Source organism: Pteropus alecto, unplaced genomic scaffold (assembly GCF_000325575.1).
Source record: "Pteropus alecto unplaced genomic scaffold, ASM32557v1 scaffold326, whole genome shotgun sequence".
Classification (NCBI taxonomy): Eukaryota; Metazoa; Chordata; class Mammalia; order Chiroptera; family Pteropodidae; genus Pteropus; species Pteropus alecto.
The window spans coordinates 316,784-321,815 of record NW_006438873.1 but is presented as its reverse complement, the minus strand read 5'-3'; the positions used below and the strand labels follow the sequence as shown (position 1 = coordinate 321,815).

General features: G+C 38.5%; 1 pseudogene; it reads left to right on the top strand.

Annotated features, from left to right (window-relative positions):
• The first annotated feature begins 4,066 nt into the window (after positions 1-4,066).
• On the top strand, positions 4,067-4,185 carry LOC112483094 (annotated as a pseudogene).
• The last annotated feature ends 847 nt before the right edge of the window (positions 4,186-5,032 follow it).

Sequence of the window (5,032 nt, the reverse complement as noted above, 5' to 3'; positions counted from 1 at the left end):
AACTGACAACACCGAATTCTTTATTTAGAAGTGTTTATCTTGGTGTCCGCCATACAGTAAGGGCTCAGTTAAATGCTTCTGGAATCAATTACCCTGATTTCTTCAAGAAAGGAGTGAAATGGGGTTTTTTTTTTGCATTAACTTGTACCTTCCTTTTAAAAATATATTTTATAATTACCTAAGAACAAATCTATACATACATATGTAGACACATATCCATAAATAAAGTTGGATTGACAAACTCGAGTAAAAGTTTACCTTCATTGTTATCAAAGTCATCTCTTTTCACCTCCTGAAGTATCCATGAAGCAGCATGATTCTAGGCTCCATTTTACAGGCGAAGAAACTGAGGCTTGAAGAGATTGTCACATAACAGCAAACAGCCGCAACCACTTTGCTCAGCTAACACCCCTTCAGCTGCATCTCCACCTCCTGACACTGTATTCTTTAATCACGCTCTCTTCGTAATCTCACATAGGCCAGCCGCTTTGATCACAAACATGCTGATGGCTCAAAAATGCATATCTGGGTTAGACAGCCGGAATAGGGTTGTCAGATTCAGCAAATAATGATGTAGTGTGTCCAGTTAAATATGAATTTCAGATCAGTAACAAATAATTTTTAATAAACTTAATTTTAGAATGAATTTAGCTTTGGAAAAAACGTGCAAACATGGTGAGAGAGTGCCCAGTACCCCACACCAGTTTCTCCTATTAGCTAGCGCCTTACATTAATATGGTTGATCACAGCTAATGAACTAATATCAATACATTATCATTCACTAAAGTCCATACTTCATTCACAGTTCCTTTGTTCTCACCAATGTCCTTTTTCCATTTTTAGACTCCATCTAGGACACCACATTACATTTAGTCGTTACATCTCCTTGGGCTCCTCTTGGCTGTGACAGTTTCTTAACCTTCTCATGTTTGGACTGGGATTATGAGTTTTGAGGAGGAAGATCACAGAGGAGAAGTGCCATTTTTATCACACCACAACATACTGCTGATGTTGACCTTGGTCACAGGGATGAGGTGTATTTGTCAGGTTTCTCCACTGAAAAGTTATTCTTTTTCTCTCTATTTCTACACCATCCTCTTTGGGTGGAAGTCACCAGGCACAGCCTGCAGTTAAGAAGGGGAGAGTTAGGGTCCACCTCCTTCAGGGAGGTGTGTCTACATAAATTATTTGGAATTTTTCTGTACAAGAAATTTGTTCTCTCCCCAAACATTTTTTTAGTGTGTCTATGCATTATTCAAGACATACTTGAGCTAAAAACTTATATGTCATTTATCTGAAATGCAAATTTAACTGGGCATCCCATATTTTATCTGGCAACCCTACCTGGGACCCATATTATTTATCTGTGTTTTTGACATCTTCAACTTTTATTTCTAATAGGCAAATCAAAATGACAATGCTGATGTTAAGATGTGTAGATGTTGCCATCTTGGCTCCCTCCCCATCATTTATTGATGTTCCCCAAAATTGTGGCTATAGTGTGCCTTTTTTTTATCACAAATCTGAGACATGCCACATGGGTTGCACTTATGATTAAGCAAGGGTTAAAAAGGCAAATGTCTACAAGCAGAGCTGAAGAGCGGCTGTAAGGCACAGGCCAGCTGGGGCCCATACCACTGGTCAAGGCCTCACTAGGATTTGTTAGTGCCCTACAAGTTGTTAGGTATTTCAAGGGTCAGGCACATAGATGGCCTATGGAGTTGGCAGAGTTAAAAGACAGTAGAATGGAGCAGTGGGTGTAGCATGGAGTTAAATCTCATACTGTAGTGTGGGGTTTCTCAACCTGGGCACCACATTGCCCTGAGAAGCCCTTGCTCCAAATAATACAGATTTCTTTTTTCTTTTTTGTCCTTTTTCATTTTACATCCTTATTTTTTTCTTCTTTTGAAATAAAGATTTCATCGTGCAAGGAAGAATTAAAGTCATCAACATATGGGTTGAGTTAAGACCCTCTGGGGACATTTGCATAAATTAATGTCTGTGTAATTTATGAGAACAATAACTGCATTCCTGAAGACACACATGCCTCCTTTATTTAATTACCTTGCCTTTAAGGAATGAGCCTGTGCCTGTGAATTTCTACGTCAGTTGCTCTGTGTTGCCACCTAGTGGTGGTAGAAGCCAACTAATAAAAGGGTCTTTGTAAGTGTCTCCAATGGAAAGTAGACTGGTTTGGAGTTATCTTTCCAACCCAGGGTTCTTCCCTGTTAAATCAAGTTCCCACAAATAGACAATTTTCTGATTCCTTAATCACTGCTTTTACCCTTGTTAATGTTTCTTAAATTTGATTTGATTTAGATATTTAATTTGATTGTTTTGATGCTTTTTCATGTATGTATACACTTGTGAAACCATTACCACAATCAAGATAGTGGATATGTACATCATCCTCAAAAGTTTCCTCCTGCCCCTTTTTAACCCTCCTACACACCCTCCCACAACTCCGTCCCCAGAAAAACACTACAGATTAGTTTGCATTTTCTAAATTGTTATATGATACATACTTTAAAATATTTTGATTTTTTAATTATAGTTGACATTCAGTATTATATTAGTTTTAGGCATACAGCATGGTGGTTAGACACTTATGAAGTGATCCCTCCGATTTGTCTAGTATCCACCTGGCACCATATACAGTTGTTACAATACTAATGACTATATTCCCTGTGCCGTACTTCAGGAGTCCCCAATCTTTTTGGCACCAGGAACCGGTACTCCTATGAGAATCTAATGCCTGATGATCTGAGATGGAGCTGAAGCAGTGATACTAGGGCTGGGGAGCAACTGCAAATACAGATGAAGCTTGCTCACTCTCTGGTCACTCACCTTCTGCTGTGCGGCATGGTTCCTGAAAGGCCAAGACCCATACTAGTCCGTAGCCTGGGGGTACTTTACATCCTCGTGACTATTTTTACAACTGCTAATTTGTACTTCATCCCTTCACTCTTTTTAAAAATTTTATATTATTAGTTTCAAGTATACAGTACATTGGTTAGACATTTTTATAGTTTATGAAATGATCCCCCAGATGGCTCTTTCTCCCCTCTGACTCTACACATAGCCATTACATTAGTCCTGACTACATTCTTTATGCCATGCTCACCATCCCTGTGACCCTCTATCAACTCCTAATTTGTCCTCCTTTAACCCTTCACCACTTTCTCTCAGTTCACCTTTTTTCACTCAGTCCCTCAATCCCCCTCCTATCTGGCAACCATCAGTTTATTCTCTGTATCTTTGAGTTTGATTCTGTTTGGTTTGTTCATTTATTTTATTTTTTAGATTCCATATATAGTGAAATCATGTGATATTTGTATTTCTTTTTTTGACTTATTTCACTCAGCATAATACTCTCTAGGTCCATCCATTTTGTTGCAAATAGCAAGATTTCCTTCTTTTTATGGCCAAGTAATATTCCACTGTGTATATGTACCACATCTTCTTTATCCACTTGTCTACCAATGGGCACTTAGATTGCCTCCATATCTTGGCTATTGTATGAGAAAATTCATGCTGGGGAGAGTTTATGAGTGCAATCCATGTGGCAGTTCCTTCATCCGGAAGAAAAATCTCATTCAACATAAAAAAATCCATACTGGAAAAAAAATTCTGTGAGTGTTTGGAATGTGGGAAAGCCTTCAGTAGCAAGTTAAATCTTGTTAGACACCAGAGAAAAATTCACCACAGGTGGGAATCCCATTTACATGAGAGGCCACAGTCAAACTCCAGGGAAAATGTGGGATGCCTTCAGTTATTGCTTAGCCTGGAACAGCCACTCAGGAATTCATACTGAAATGGTCCATAATGTGAAGGCTCCGTGTGTGTGAGGGCAGAGAAGCTGGACATGTTATATGAGCAGATCAGGAGAAAATGTGTGATGTAGAAATTTAGAATGAATGAGACTGTGAAATGGAAGCAGATAAGGGAAAACTTTGGAAAGAAAGAGTCCCCTGGAGCTCGGGCAGATTCATGGACATGTGAGTAGTGAAGTTACACAGGGCTGCACATCACAAAGCGGATCCTGTTTACAAAATGAGCAGAGTTGGTCTATGGCCATGCCATCCTGAACGTGCCTGATCTCGTTTGATCTCAGAAGCTAAGCAGGGTCAGGCCTGGTTAGTACTTGGATGGGAGACCACCTAAGAATATCAGGTGCTGTTGGTGTAAAAAAAAAAAAAAAGCAGAGGACCTGAATAGACATTTCTCCAGAGAGAACATACAGATGGTCAGTAGACATGTGAAAAGATGCTCAACATCACTAATCATCAGAGAAATTCAAATTAAAACCACAATGAGGTATCACTTCACACCTGTCAGAATAGCTATCATCAGTAAATCAACAAACAACAAGTGTTGGTGAGGATGTGGAGAAAAGGGAAACCTCATGCAGTGTTGGTGGGATTGTAAATTGGTGAAACCACTATGAAAACAGTGTGGAGGTTCCTCAAAAAATTAAAAATAGAACTACCACACGACCCAACAATTTCATTTCTGGATATTTATCTGAAGATATCGAAAACACTAGTTTGAAAAGACAGATACACTCCTATGTTCATTGCATCACTATTTGCAATAGTCAAGATATGGAAGCAACCTAAGTGCCTATAAATAGATGATTGGATGAAGAAAAGATGGTACATATATAATGGAATATTATTCAAATATCTTGCTATTTGCAATGACATGAATGGACCTAGAGGGTATTATACTAAGTGAAATAAGTCAGACAGAGAAAGACAAATACCGTATGCTCTCATTTACACGTGAAATCCGAGGAACAAAGTAAATGAACAAACAAAACAAAATAGAAATAGACCCATAAATACAAAGAACAAGGTGATGATTGCCAAGGGGGAGCAGGGTGAGGGAAGTAGAACATAAAAAAAATAAAAAATAAAGAAACCTTGCCTAAAAAAATTAAAGCATCATATGAGAAAATATTTCAAATAAAAAGAAAACACAGAAAAACAAAGGAAGCCCTGTCCTTGGAGTTTAATGCTCTGTGCTCATC